Source organism: Salvelinus sp. IW2-2015, linkage group LG31 (genome assembly GCF_002910315.2).
Source record: "Salvelinus sp. IW2-2015 linkage group LG31, ASM291031v2, whole genome shotgun sequence".
In the NCBI taxonomy this organism is placed as follows: Eukaryota; Metazoa; Chordata; class Actinopteri; order Salmoniformes; family Salmonidae; genus Salvelinus; species Salvelinus sp. IW2-2015.
Genome location: NC_036870.1, coordinates 31,221,266 through 31,237,327, shown reverse-complemented (window position 1 = coordinate 31,237,327; position 16,062 = coordinate 31,221,266). Strand labels below are relative to the sequence as shown.

At 44.8% G+C, this 16,062-nt stretch overlaps 1 pseudogene; it reads left to right on the top strand.

The window, feature by feature from the left end:
* LOC111955798 (enhancer of filamentation 1-like) overlaps positions 1-15,338 on the top strand; it is a 28,546-nt pseudogene extending 13,208 nt beyond the window's left edge.
* The last annotated feature ends 724 nt before the right edge of the window (positions 15,339-16,062 follow it).

Here is a 16,062-nt window from a genome sequence, read left to right as displayed (position 1 = left end):
TTGAGTAGGGACAGAGAGAGAGAGGACAGAAGAGAGAGGGACAGAGACGAGAGAGAGGGACGAGAGAGAGAGGGAGAGAGAGAGAGAGAGAGGACCAGAGAGAGAGAGGGACAGAGAGAAGAGGGACAAGAGAGAGGGAGACAGAGGGAGGGAGGGAGAGAGGGAGGAGGGACAGAGGAGGGAGGAGAGAGGAGGGAGGGAGAGAGAGAGAGAGAAAGAGACGAGAGAGAGAGAGAAAGAGAAGGAGGAGAGAGAGAGAGAGAGAGGACAGAGAGAGAGATGGACAGAGAGAGAGAGGACAAGAGAGGAGGGACAGAGGGAGGGAGGAGAGAGGAGGAGGACAAGGAGGGGAGGGAGAGAGGGAGGGAGGGAGGGGAGAGAGAGAGAGAGAGAACCATGAATGGAAATGCTGGAAAGGGAGGAAAAAGCTGTCACTGTATTACTGCCTTTTTGGGCTGTTTTCTTTCTTCCTTGCCTTCTCTTCCTCTCAGAGGACCCGAGAGTGACACCAACGTGCCTCTGGCGACTTCTGTTTCCACTGCGCCATCACACCTCTGACAGCTCAGCTTCCAACCTACCTTCATGGCTTTAGTTTTTTATGTGCATGTTCGGCCCCAGGCCCTGTTGGAACTTACCTCATAATGCAACTCACAATGCCTACGACCGACTACAGACAAAATAATAAGATATCAAAATAAAAAAATATAGGGAAAACACCACATAAAAAATTCGCAAGACTGCCGCAATTGAGACAGCATCACAGAACCCTCAGGCCTTAATCGACTGACCAATATTACATGGGAACCATAAGCATACTGCGCAGATCAGGCAAGACCTACAAAGTGGCATATACAGGACAATACTAAGCCACGGTCTGCCCACCTCAATAATAGGCCCTATGCCTATGCTGGCCAGAGCTGCGTAAATGGTCCACAGATATCACATGGTTTGGGCTTGTGCTAAGGGCGTCTCGGCGGAGTATAAGGCTGAGACATGCACGAAGAACTGAAAAGCGACAACCATGCACAGTTCCGTAAACTAATCTCTCGCCGGTCTGCCAACGTCCCATCTATACTGCTGCAGCGTACACATTGAAACGAAAAAGAAGGAAACAGCTGTACTTGAAGTGGCTGCGAAGCTGCCATCGCCCAAATCGAATACTACCTAATACTACTGAGTACTGAAACGGCTGCCTGCTTTTGGGTGGCGAACCTGGGGGTCTCAAAAGCGGGAGCGTACTTTCCTAGGGCCCGCTGGCAATTTGTAGCCCTACGAGCACTAACTAGGGCGTAGCCAGGCTCCACTTAATCTACAGCTCTAGGCACTATTGCAGTCAACCGCCTCAAAGCACCGTGCGCGGAGAGAGATAAGCACAACGAGCACGTGATAGGAAACACAGGTGCAGTGAGGATGCTAGTGGGGCCGCAGTGCCAAATCTAAGAGGGAGGGAGGGAGAGAGGGAGGGAGGGAGGGAGAGAGAGAGAGAGAGAGACCCATGAATGGAAATGCTGGAAAGGGAGGAAAAAGCTGTCACTGTATTACTGCCTTTTTGGGCTGTTTCTTTCTTCCTTGCCTCTCTTCTCTCGAGGACCCGAAGTGACACCCAACGTCCTGGGACTTCTGTTTTCACTTGCAGCATCACACCTCATGACAGCTCAGTCCCCTACTTCATGGCTTTAGTTTTTTTGTGATGTTTCTGGCCCCAGCCCTGTTGGCTGAGCTCTGGTCAAAAGTAGTGCACTACATAGGGAATAGGGTGCCATTTGGGACGTAGACCATGGCTTTTCTGTGACATTTCTGGCCATAGCTCCGCTGCCTAAGTGGTTGGATCTAGCCTTCTCCCACATCATTGGCCCTTTGCTTGCCAGGCTTCTGTTTATCACATGGTTGGGTTTGGAGGGCGCTCCGCGAGTAGGCTGAGACATGCACAGCTGAGACATGCACAGTCAGGACTGATTTGGTCTGAGTCGTTATTACTGCTGCAGGGTCACATAAGGAGAGGACTGACTGGGGCTGCATCCCAAATCGAACCCTATTACTTATATAGTGCACTGCTTTTGGCCCTGGTCAAAAGCAGTATAGGGTGCAATTTGGGACACTAACAGAGAATAGGGTCATTCATATACACTAGTCACCAAACGGAAGAAAACAGACTAAGAAAGGCATGGAGGGGAGGGGGGAATACTTGAACATGTCCAATACGAAACATCTGTTTTTGTTTTCCATTGCAAAACATTTTACTACTGTGTGCTCTAATGAATGTGACCCAGCTATGATAGTCAGGAGAGATGTGCAGGTTTAGAGTCACAGGGACTCAGGGACTACATTATCAACTCATAGGACATACAGGGTGAATATACAGTATGTGGGGCTAGCATTTGGTAGCCTGGGTACCAGTCTGTTTGTGCCATCATGCCACTACTTGGTAGCCTGGGTACCAGTCTGTTTGTGCCATCATGCCACTNTACTTGGTAGCCTGGGTACCAGTCTGTTTGTGCCATCATGCCACTCCTTGGTAGCCTGGGTACCAGTCTGTTTGTGCCATCATGCCACTACTTGGCATGACAAAATGAAACAAACTGACTGGTATACAGGTTAAGCATTTGTAGGGCTAACACTGTTGGAACTGTCCTGAACCTGTTGTCATGTCTTGTTTCTTCTGCCTCGCCCCTGGTGTGGACAGGTGGTGACCCCGACAGGAGTGGGACAGTCCTATGCCTACAGCGCTGGTCAGCATAACCAACAGGACCTCTATGACGTTCCTCCCATGAGACCACAGGGGGTAGGTGTCTCACTCAACTACACACGGTGTATAGCAATCCCTATTTCAATTCATCAGGACTATTCCAAAATGGAACCTTTCACCGTATGCAAATAGCTACTGTATATGAAACGCAGCTGTGCAGGGACATGGCCAAACGTAGTGCACTATAAAGGGAGCAGGGAGCAATTTCAGACACAACCTCTGTATTTCACATAGCTAATTCTGCCTTGTAAATTTAATGTCATTATTGGTGTCCTGATTTGGGATTGTCTCTGTGTTTTCCAGGTGTATGACATTCCTCCTGGGAAACTGATGGGCTCACACTCTCCTGGACAACATGGGAATGCTCGTCCCCAAGGAGGAATCTATGATATTCCTCCATCCACTCAAATGGATCCTCGGACACAAGGGGTTTACGATATCCCTCCCTCCACACAAGGGGTATGTCTGGGACCACTCATACTACACACAGAAACACTGCCCACATGGAGAGACAGCATACAGAAGGCCTGTAGGAAGCGGTAGCCGTTTAAGTCCGGAGAATGTTACTATGCGTTTATTGATACAGGTCCTAGTTTTCCTCTTAATTGCCTGGTAATAAATGAATAATATGTCAAATGATCATATTTATGACCTCTTTGCAGTTCCCTAAATGAAAGCGTTGCCTGCCAAAATAGCGTTCTCTCTCGCAGGGAAAGTCAAGGAATAAATTATTACTTCTCTTGGGCTATGTACCAAATGGCACCCTATTCCCTATATAGTGCATCCTTTTGACCAGGGCCAATAGGGATGTGGTAGAAAGGAGTGGTCAAAAGTAGTGCACTATGTAGGGAATAGGGTGCCATTTGAGACGTGGCCTGGGTCGTCTTATATTAACTTCCGGGCCTGTCCAGGACCAGCCCAGGCTTAGTGATATCATAATAGCCAGTATTCCAGGCCTATCCAGGACCAGCAGGCTTAGTGACATCATAATAGCCAGTGTTCCAGGCCTATAGCATTTTTGCTTAGTGACATCAATAATTATGCTCTAGTGTTCCAGGCTATCCAGTGGCCAGCCAGCTAGTGACCATCAGAATAGCCATGTCTCCAGGCCTATCCAGGCACACAGGCTTCGTGACATCATAATAGCCAGTATTCCAGGCCTATCCAGGACCAGCAGGCTTAGTGACATCACAATAGCCAGTGTTCCAGCCTATCCAGGCACCAGCAGGCTTAGTGACATCAACAATAGCCAGTGTTCCAGGCCTTCCAGGACCAGCAAGCTTAGTGACATCATAATAGGCCAGTGTTCAGGCCATCCAGGACCAGCAGGCTTAGTTGACATCATAATAGCCAGTGTTCCAGGCCTATCCAGGACCAGCAGGCTTAGTGACATCATAATAGCCAGTGTTCCAAGGCCTATTCCAGGACATACAGGCTTAGTGACTCATAATAGCCAGGGTTCCAGGCCTGTCCAGGACCAGCAGGCTTAGTGACATCATAATAGCCAGTGTTCCAGGCCTATCCAGGACCAGCAGCAGCTAGTGACATCATATAGCGTGTTCCAGGCTGTCCAGGACCAGCCAAGGTTTTGTGACATCAGTTACTTTGTAATAACAATGAAATATGTGGGAACCGTTATTTGTGTTGCTCCTAATTACAGTTTGGTTTCAGGAGTGGATTTCAAGGCTAAGTGAAATCACTCATTTTATTATAACAACTCCATTATTAATGCTGCATGATATGTACTGGTACTCACAATCCTCATTCCACTCTGTCAGGACTATACTGGTTTTTTAAAGGGTCTAGCTGTTTATTGCTTATAGTGCTTGCCATATTCAAGTTGATATGGAGTTATCATGGGGGAGAAATAGAGGAATAGACAGACACCATATTTAGATGAACACATATAGAATCACAGAACCTAAACAGTACTTTCAGTTCCTCAATATCTGACAAAAATATTGTGATGCAAAGTGCGCTTGTCATTGATATGGTAATCTGTATGTCTGTAACTATGATATTGATATGGGTAATCTGTATGTCTGTAACATAGAATTGATATGGGTTAAACTGTGTGTCTTGTTAACTATGCATATTGATTGGGTAAGCTGTGTGTCTGTAACTATGATATTGATATGTGTAATCTGTGTGTCTGTAACTATGCTAGTATTGTGTAAGCTGTGTGTCTGTAACTATGATATTGATATGGTAAGCTGTGTGTCTGTAACTATGATATTGATATGTGTAAGCTGTGTGGTCTGTACTATAATATTGATATGGGTAAGCTGTGTGTCTGTAACTATGATATTGATATGGGTAAGCTGTGTGTCTGTAACTATGATATTGATATGGGTAAGCTTGTGTGTCTGTAACTATGATATTGATATGGGTGTAGTGCGTGGTAACTATGATATTGATAGGGGTAAGCTGTGTGTCTGTAACTATGATATTGATATGGGTAAGCTGTGTGTTCTGTAGCTATGATATTGATATGGGTAAGCTGTGTGTCTGTAACTATGATATTGATATGGGTAAGCTGTGTGTCTGTAACTATGATATTGATATGGGTAAGCTGTGGTGTCTGTAGCTATGATATTGATATGGGTAAGCTGTTGTTCTGTAGCTATGATATTGATATGGGTAAGCTGTGTGTCTGTAACTATGATATTGATATGGGTAAGCGTGTCTGTAACTATGATATTGATATGGGTATGCTGTGTGTCTGTAACTATGATATTGATATGGGTATGCTGTGTGTCTATAACTATGTATTGATATGGGTAAGCTGTGTGTCTGTAACTATGATATTGATATGGGTAAGCTGTGGTGTCTGTAACTAGATATTGATATGGGTAAGCTGTGTGTCTGTAACTATGATATTGAATTGGGTAAGCTGTGTGTCTGTAGCTATGATATTGATATGGGTAAGCTGTGTGTCTGTAGCTATGATATTGATATGGGTAAGCTGTGTGTCTGTAACTATGATATTGAATATGGGTAAGCTGTGTGTCTGTAACTATGATATTGAATGGGTATGCTGTGTGTCTGTAACTATGATATTGAATGGGTAAGCTGTGTGTCTGTAACTATGATTATTGATATGGGTATGCTGTGTGTCTGTAACTATGATATTGATATGGGTATGCTATGTGTCTATAACTATGATATTGATATGGGAAGCTGTGTGTCTGTAACTATGCACTATTGATATGGGTAAGCTGTGTGTCTGTAACTATGATATTGATATGGGTAAGCTGTGTGTCTGTAACTATGAGGTATTGTTGGTTGAATCACTGTCTATTGCCCTCCTTACTACATTAGTCTGAGGCACTCAACAAATGTTTGTCTTGTCCCCACAGGTGTACTCTGTGCCTCCCTGCTGGAACACCCCAGCCCTCCAGGAGGGGAACTACGATTTCCCCCAGCCTCTCAAACAACACAAACAACAGGAGGGCATCTACGACGTACCCCCTCCCACATTTACCAAGCCCTCAGCCTCCCTGTCCCCCCAGTCCAACTATGACTTCCTCCCCAGTTCCCAGCCAATTGGCCCCCACCACCTCCAACGCCCCGTCGCCAATGACAACGAGGGAGTCTACGACGTGCCGCCCTCCTCCCACCAGCTCTCTGGGGAGGTGCCTCGGGGGGACCTGTATGACATCCCCAGGGGGATGCAGCAGCCCTCCTCCCAGCACCACTCCACCCCCCAGGAGAGGGACAGGGGGAAGGGCCAAGGCATATATGACATCCCCCCTGCTCTGGGGGACGTGACGGATGGGGTGAATCGCCTGTCCTTCTCCAGTACGGGCTCCACACACAGTTCCATGTCCACCTCCTCCACCTCCACGGTCTCCAGCGCTGAGGGCCGGCTGGCCCTGGATGTGGACCAGGCCGTCCAGAGGCTGTGCCGCCAGCAGCAGGCGGTAGAGGCCTCAGTCGGGGCCCTGCAGAGCCTGGCCTCTTCCCCCCACTGGAGGACTTACCCTTTCATGGAGCGCCATACCAACGAGGTGCGCGCCGTGCTGGACCGGGTGCGGGCAGCCCTGGCAGACTTTGTGGTGTTTGGGAGGGGTGCTGCGGCCAATGCCACTGCCCTGTCAGACCCCAGCCTGCACAGTAAGCTAAGGAGGCAGCTGGGGAGGCTGGAGGACTCCCAGCAGATCATCCTGCAGACCTACCAAAGCCTGGAGAACTGCGGCTGGGCCCTCAACGCCCTGACCATCTCCAGCGCTTCCAAGCACCAGATCAAGAGTGACGACCTGGATCGCTTTGTCATGGTGTCCAGGACGGTGCCCGACGATACCAAGCAGCTTGCCTCCTCCGTGGGGGGTAACGCTGAGCTGCTTTTTAGACGAGCACCCACCATGAACGGGTCCTCCTACCCCAGGGGTGGTACGCCCGAGGAGGCCGTCATCCACCCTCTAACCTCTCCACCCTCAGATAGTGATAAATACAGGGGCCACACCAAGCCCTTTCCTGTGCCCTCCAGCCAAGACAAAGGCAACATGAACAATAGTGAGAAGTGTGTTAAGAGCTGGATGGAGGACTATGACTACGTCCATCTGCAGGTATGACTCGGACTCTGACTCTAGCCCAACTCACCACTTGGATGTTACATTTACATGACATTTTGGTAATTTAACAGATGCTCTTATCTAGAGCAACGTACAGTCGAGCATTCAACTAAGGGTAGCTAGTTAAGACAAAAAAGGTAGCTGCAAAGGCTTGCGAAAGTATTCACCCCCTTAGCATTTTTCCTATTTTGTTGCCTTACAACCTGGAATTAAAATAGATTTTTTTTTGGGGGGGGGGTTTGTATCATTTGATTTACACAACATGCCTACCACTTTGAAGATGCTAAATATTTTTTGGGGGGTTAAACAAACAAGAACTGAAAACTTGAGCGTGCATAACTATTCACCCCCCAAAAGTCAATACTTTGTAGAGACACCTTTTGCAGCAATTACAGCTGCAAGTCTATTGGGGTATGTCTCTATAAGCTTGGCACATCTAGCCACTGGGATTTTTGCCCATTCTTCATGGCAAAACTGCTCCAGCTCCTTCAAGTTGGATGGGTTCCGTTGGTGTACAGCAATCTTTAAATCATACCACAGATTCTCAATTGGATTGAGGTCTGGGCTTTGACGAGGCCATTCCAAGACATTTAAATGTTTCCCCTTAAACCACTCGAGTGTTGCTTTAGCAGTATGCTTAGGGTCATTGTCCTGCTGGAGGGTGAACCTCTGTCCCAGTCTCAAATCTCTTGAAGAATGAAACCGGTTTCCCTCAAGAATTTCCCTGTATTTAGCACCATCCATCATTCCTTCAATTCTGACCAGTTTCCCAGTCCCTGCCGATGAAAAACATCCCCATGGGGATGATGTTCTCGCGGTGATGTGAGGTGTTGGGTTTGCGCCAGACATAGCGTTTTCCTTGATGYCCAAAAAGCTCAATTTTTGTCTCATCTAACCAGAGTACATTCTTCCATATGTTTGGGGAGTTTCCCACATGCCTTTTGGCGAACACCAAACATGTTTGCTTAATTTTTTTCTTTAAGCAATGGCTTTTTTCTGGCCACTCTTCCATAAAGCCCAACTCTGTGGAATGTACGACTTAAAGTGGTCCTATGGACAGAAACTTCAATCTCTTCTGTGGAGCTTTGCAGCTCCTTCAGGGTTATCTTTGGTCTCTTTGTTGCCCCTCTGATTAATGCCCTCCTTGCCTGGTCCGTGAGTTTTGGTGGGRGGCCCTCGCTTGGCAGGTTTGTTGTGGTGCCATATTCTTTCCATGTTTTAATAATGGATTTAATGCTGCTCTGTGGGATGTTCAAAGTTTCTGATATTTTTTTATAACCCAACCCTGAACTGTACTTCTCCACAACTTTGTCCCTGACCTGTTTGAAGAGCTCCTTGGTCTTCATGGTGCCGCTTGCTTGGTAGTGCCCCTTGTTTAGTGGTGTTGCAGACTCTGGGGCCTTTCAGAACAGGTGTATATCTACTGATATCATGTGACAGATCATGTGATACTTAGATTGCACACAGGTGTACTTTATTTAACTAATTATGTGACTTCTGAAGGTAATTGATTGCACCAGATCTTATTTAGGGGCTTCATAGCAAAGGGGGTGAATACATATGCACACACCACTTTTCCTTTCTAATTTTTGGGGGAATTCTTTTAAACAAGTAATTTTTTTCACTTCACCAATTTGGACTATTTTGTGTATGTCCATTACATGAAATCCAAATAAAAATCAATTTCAATTACAGGTTGTAATGCAACAAAATAGGAAAAATGCCAAAGTGGTGAATACTTTTGCAAGGCACTGTAGGTAAGATGTTAGCCACTCATGTCAAGACATAATCCCTGATGTATGTGTGAGAGCTTGGATGTGAAATTCCTTTACAGCTTCTAAGGTGTGTTGCTGCCTTATTGACCCTTGGAAGGTTGACCCTTATTGACCCTTGGAGGATGTGGTGGTATTCAGGATGTGTGTGCTAGCTGCTTACAGTGTAGAGGTAGTCAGGCTGTGTCGGCCTATTGGGTTGTACCATATGTTCATCAAGGAAGAGGCAGATCTTAATCGAGGGGAATGCAAGTAAAGGTTGAATGAGGCTATGTATTTTATGAGTTTACATGTACCTACCATCTGTATGTAGCTACCCTCTGTATGCACAGTGCATTCGGAAAGTATTCAGACCCCTTGACATTTTCCACATTTTGTTACGTTACAGCCTTATTCTGAAATTGATTAAATAGTTTTTTCCCCTAATCAATCTACACACAATACCCCATAATGACAAAGCAAAAACTGATTTCTAGAATTTTTTACTAATTTATAAAAAATTTAAAGAATTATATCACATTTACATAAGAATTCAGACCCTTTACTCAGTACTTTGTTAAAGCACCTTTGGCAGCGATTACAGCCTCTCTGTACTTCGCTCAGTTCATCTATCCCTTGATCCTAGCTAGTCTCCCAGTCCCTGCCGCTGAAAAACATCCCCACAGCATGATGCTGCCCCCGCCATGCCTCAGCTTAGAGTAGTGCCAGGTTTCCTCCAGACGTGACGCTTGGCATTCAGGCCAAATAGTTAAATCTTGGTTTCATCAGACCAGAGAATGTTATTTCAAACTCCAAGTGGGCTGTCATGTGCCTTTTACTGAGGAGTGGCTTCCGTCTGGCCACTCTACCATAAAGGCCGTCTGGCCACTCTACCAAAAAGGTCACCTCCCTGACCAAGGCCCTCTCCACTGATTGCCGGGCGGCCAGCTCTAGGAAGAGTCTTGGTGGTTCCAAACTTCTGCCATTTAAGAATGATGGAGGCCACTGTGTTCTTGAAGACCTTCAATGCTGAAGAACTTTTTTGGTACCTTTCCCCAGATCTGTGCCTCGACACAATCCTGTCTCTGAGCTCTACGGACAATTCCTTCGACCTCATGGCTTGGTTTTTGCTCTGACATGCACTGTCAACTGTGGGACCTTATATGGACAGGTGTGTGCCTTTCCAAATCATGTCCAATCAATTGAATTGACCAAACCACAGTGACCCAATCAAATTTGTAGAAACATCTCAAGGATGATCATGGAAACAAAATGCACCTAGGCTCAATTTTGAGTCTCATAGCAAAGGGTCTGATACTGAATACTTTTTTTTTTTTATAAATTAGCAAACATTTCTAAAAACCGAGTTTTTGCTTTGTCATTATGGTGTATTTGTGTGAATTAGATAGGGAAAAAATATTTTTATACTTTTAGAATAAGGCTGTAAGAACAAAATGTGAAAAAAAGGGGTCTGAATATTTCCGAATGCACTGTAGCTACCCTATGTATGTAGCCACCTATGTATGTAGCCACCTATGTATGGTAGCTACCTATGTATTAGCTACCCTATGTATGTAGCTACCCTATGTATGTAGCTACCCTAAGTATGTAGCGCACCTATGTATGTAGCCACCTATGGTATGGTAGGCCACCCTATTATGTACTACCCTATGTATGTAGCCAACCCTATGGTATGTAGCCTCCTATGTATGTATGGCTACCTACTATGTATGTAATCTATGTATGTAGCCACCCTATGTGATGTAGCTACCCTATGTATGTATGGTGCACCCTATGTATGTAGCCAACTATTATGTAGTACCCTATTGTATGTAGCCATCCTATGTATGTAGACCCTATGTATGTAGCTACCTATGTATGTAGCACTATGTACCATCTATGATGGTATACCCTATGTATGTGCCACCTATGTATGTAGCCATCCTTTGCTGTTTAGGTCTGCTGTTTAGTTGAGTTTTCCTCACACTCTTGTTTCTTCTCAGGGAAAAGACTTTGAGCGCAGCAGAAAGAGCTCTGGAGAAAGAGAACATCATTAAACAGAGCAAGGTGCAGCTGGGACAGGAAAGAGTAAAGGCTTTTTTCTCTCTCCTTTTCTCTGTTCTGTTCTGCTCGTTCTTCTCGTCCACTGGGCAGACACTGTTGAATCCAAGTTTTTTTCCACGTCATTTCAATGAAATTACGATGAAAACTTGAAAGATGGTAATTGACATCTGTGCCCAGTAGGTTCTCTGTTCTGTTCTCCTTTGTTCTGTTCTGGTTGTCTCTTCTGTTCTGTTTCCTCTTTTCTGTTCTGTTTCCTTTGTTCTGTTCTGTTGTCTCTGTTGTCTTCTGTTGTTCTATTCTCCTTTGTTCTGTTTGTCTTCTGTTATGTTCTGTTTCTGTTCTGTTTGTCTCTATCTGTTCTTCTCTGTTCTGTTCTCCTTTGTCTGTTCTGGGTTGTCTCTGGTCTGGTCTGGTTTCTCCTGTTCTGTTCTGTTTGTCTCTGTTCTGTTCTTCTCTGTTCTGTTCTTCTCTGTTTCGTACTATTCACATCATTTATGGAACAAACATTATTCAATGAAACACGCAGTGGATGACCTTTCTAGCATGGGTTCACAGAAGGTACCTAGAACAAATCAGCGCCAACATGTGCTACATGAACATCTGTCCCCCTCTGACAGAGCAGCCCACCAGGCAGATGGCCTCAGGGCACACATACATAGAAGAGGAGATGAACCTTTTCACTCCTGTAATCCTCCATGAATTATGTTACGCTCTCTATGGAAAAAATGATGATAATTCCTTCTGTTTTATACTAATATGATGGAATTGACAGGTAGGATGTATTTTCATCATGTTTATTGTGTACGAGAGATTTCCGTCTCCCGTCTCGCCACAATCCTTAACCCATTTGTGTAAATATGAAGAAAGAAATATCAACTCTCTTTCAACCTTCACAGATGAACCAGTTCAAGCAGTTGGAGCAAGAGGTGATCAAACCAGTAGAGAATGACATCACGCAGTGGATCTCCCAGCAGCACCCGACAGGCCCCTCCTCCTCCCCCTCAGGCCCCTCCTCCTCCCCGTCAGACACCTCCTCCTCTCCCTCCCCCTCCCTGACAGGAGGCAGGGCCCAGCTGTGTGGGCGGGACCGTCAGCTGCTGGGCTTCTACGCAGAGCAGTGCCAGCAGCACTTTGTCACGTTGCTCAAGGCCGTGGACGCTTTCTTCGGCTGCGTGGGCGCTGGCCAGCCGCCCCGCATCTTTGTGGCACACAGCAAGTTTGTCATCCTCAGCACTCACAAACTGGTATTTATTGGGGACACTCTGTCCAGGCAGGCAGCCACGCCCGAGGTGGCCAACCGGGTGATGAACTCTAGCAATGTGCTTTGCGACCTGCTGAAGACTGTGGTGGGAGCCACTAAGACGGCCGCGTTGCACTACCCCAACACAGCCGCCGTTCAGGACATGGTGGACAGAGTCACGGATCTCTCACACCACGCTCAACAGTTCAAAGAACAGCTGCTGCAGATGGCTGCTTTGTGATAGTTTGTGTTGTCACTACCTGGTCCCGCCTATTGCACCATAGCATCCTATGTGTATATACCGTATATATCTATAAATGTATATTGCTCGTTGTTAATCTTAAGAGTTTTTGGGGGGGCTGTTCTGTACATATTTGGCTCTATTTTTGTGTAGAATGTTTTTATATACAGTACCAGTCAAAGGTTTGGATACACCTACTCATTCCAGGGTTTTTCTTTATTTTTACTATATTCTACATTGTAGAATAATAGTGAAGACATCAAAACTATGAAATAACACACATGGGATCATGTAGTAACCAAAAAACTGTTAAACAAATCAAAATATATTTTATATGTGAGATTCTTCAAAGTAGCCACCCTTTGCCTTGATGACAGCTTTGCACACTCTTGGTATTCTCTCAACCAGCTTCATGAGGTAGTCACCTGGAATGAATTTCAATTAACAGGTCTGCCTTGTTAAAAGTTAATTTGTGGAATTGCTTTCCTTAATGCATTTGAGCAAAGGTAGGGGTGGTATACAAAAGATAGCCCTATTTGGTAAAAAGCCAAGTCCATATTATGGCAAGAACAGCTCAAATAAGCACAAAAAAGCGACAGTCCATCATTACTTTAAGACATGAAGGTCAGTCAATCCGGAACATTTCAAGAACTTTGAAAGTTTCTTCAAGTGCAATCGCAAAAACCATCAAGCGCTAAGATGAAACTGGCTCTCATAAGGACCGCCGCAGGAAAGGAAAACCCAGAGTTACCTCTACTGCAGAGGATAAGTTCATTAGAGTTACCAGCCTCAGAAATTGCAGCCCAAATAAATGCTTCACAGAGTTCATGTAACAGACACATCTCAACTACAACTGTTCAGAGGAGACTGCGTGAATCAGGCCTTCATGGTCGAATTGCTGCAAAGAAACCACTACTAAAGGACACCAATAATAATAAGAGACTTGCTTGGTCCAAGAAACTCGAGCAATGGACATTAGACTGGTGAAAATCTGTCCTTTGGTCTGATGAGTAAAAAAAATTGAATTTTAGTTCCAACCGCAATGTCTTTGTGAGACGCAGAGTAAGTGAACGATTGATCTTTGCATGTGTCACACCCTGACCATAGATTGCTTTGTATGTTTCTATTTTTTGTTTGGTCAGGGTGTGATGTGGGTGGGCATTCTATGTTTGTATGTCTATGTTTTCTATTTCTATTGTGTTTGGCCTGGTATGGTTCCCAATCAGAGGCAGCTGTCAATCATTGTCTCTGATTGAGAACCATACTTAGGTAGCCTGTTTTCCCACTTTGAGTTGTGGGTGATTGTTTTCTGTTTTGTGTGTATACCTTACAGGACTGTTTCGTTCTCTCTCTTTGTTGTATTTTGTTCATTCAGTGTTCAGTTTATTTAATAACATTAACATGAACACTTACCACGCTGCACCTTGGTCTTCTCCTTCTCCCGAAGACAATCGTTACAGCATGTGTGGTTCCCACCGTGAAGCGTGGAGGAGGAGGTGTGATGGTGTGGGGGTGCTTTGCTGGTGACACTGTCATGATTTATTTAGAATTCAAGGCACACTTAACCAGCATGGCCACCACAGCATTCTGCAGCGATACACCATCCAATTTGGTTTGCTCTTAATGGGACTTTCATTTGTTTTTCAACAGGACAATGAACCCTCTGGAACTTTCATGACGCACACCTGTCCCCTATTCCCACTGATTAGTACATGTATATATGTGCCCTTTGGTTTCCATGGTCTTGTCGATTATTTTTACAATGTGAGTGTGAGTACCTGTGCTGTGTGTTTTGGGCTTTCGTGCCCTTGTGGATTGCGCAGATGATTACGGGTCTCGTCCCGTGTGTTAATCGTTGTGCGAGTGTGTTATTTATTCAAGGTACTCCTCGCTCTTTTGTTTGGGTTTCAACCCTGTGTTTTTGTTACGTGTTTGTTTGGTCTTCGTCCCCGTGTCTTTACACGGCACGCCGTAATTTGGCGCTTAATTAAAAAAATATTACGCATTCTTGCGTCTGTCTCCCGAGTCATTCATGCCAACGTGACATCCAGGCTGTGTAAAGGCTATTTGACCAAGAAGGAGAGTGATGGAGTGCTGCATCAGATGCCAATCACCTGACCTCAACCCAATTGAGATGGTTTGGGATGAGTTGGACCACAGAGTAAAGGAAAAGCAGCCAATAAATGCTCAGCATATGTGGGAACTCCTTCAAGACTGTTGGAAAAGCATTCCAGGTGAAGCTGGTTGAGAGAATGCCAAGAGTGTGCAAAGCTGTCATCAAAATATAAATACAAAATATAAAATATATTTAGATTTGTTTAATACTTTTTTGGTTACTACATGATTCCATATGTTTTATGTCATAGTTTTGATGTCTTCTACAATGTAGAACATAGTAAAAATAAAGAAAAACCCTTGAATGTGTAGGTGTGTCCAAACTTTTGACTCGTACTCCATTTAATTAAGATATGAAATATATAGATATGATATATGTGTCTTTTTAGGGTAATTTGAACATATTTTCGTAACATTCCCGTTTCATATATTATAAAGCACCTAATGATGATGACGTCCTTTTTTTTTTTTTACCTGTAGATTGTTGACGCACCCTACTGCTGGAAATGACGTCAGTGCTTTGTGCAAATCGTTTGATGTCGCACTCTTTTATTGAAAAGGGGGTAGGGCTCTCAACAGACAAAGTAAAGGACTGTTCTTACCCATATGACTGTGTCTTTTTTTATAAAGTGTGTTAACTGCTAGAAGACTAGTGGGCGCCACTTTGTTTTCAGACACTGCACATGACATGACATAACCAAGCCTTGTTAAATCTCACTTATGTTATTGCACACACACACACACAACTGTCGGACATGTTTGCCTGGATAACAGTAACTAGAGACCTGAATGGCTGGCCTTGTACACAATATTGGCAACAACACTGAAACTCACAGCCAAAGCCTGGTATTCATCTTTCACATTCACCCAGAACTGGGTGTAGTTATTTGAAATAAATGAAATGGATATTACATGACCGGATGGTAAACAGCTCATGTTATGATGTAGCAGATCATATGTTAATATCATAACTGATGTAGCAGATCATATGTTAACATCAAAACTGATATGGCAGATCATATGTTAATATCATAACTGATATGGCAGATCATATGTTAANAACTGATATGGCAGATCATATGTTAATATCATAACTGATATGGCAGATCATATGTTAACATCAAGATAAGTCGTCTCTTCTCTTTTATCCTCTCGGATCCTCATGTAGCATGGCATGGAGCCAGTGAATAATTAGCTTTTCACGTGGCGTCGACTGGTAAGATGCTTCAGGAGGGGGGGTCACGTGTGCTAGGCAGAGGTCCTGGGTTGGAGCCTCATTGTAGGCCGAATCAGGAGGAAGCGGTACTCACTAAGCAGCGTGACGTCCTTTA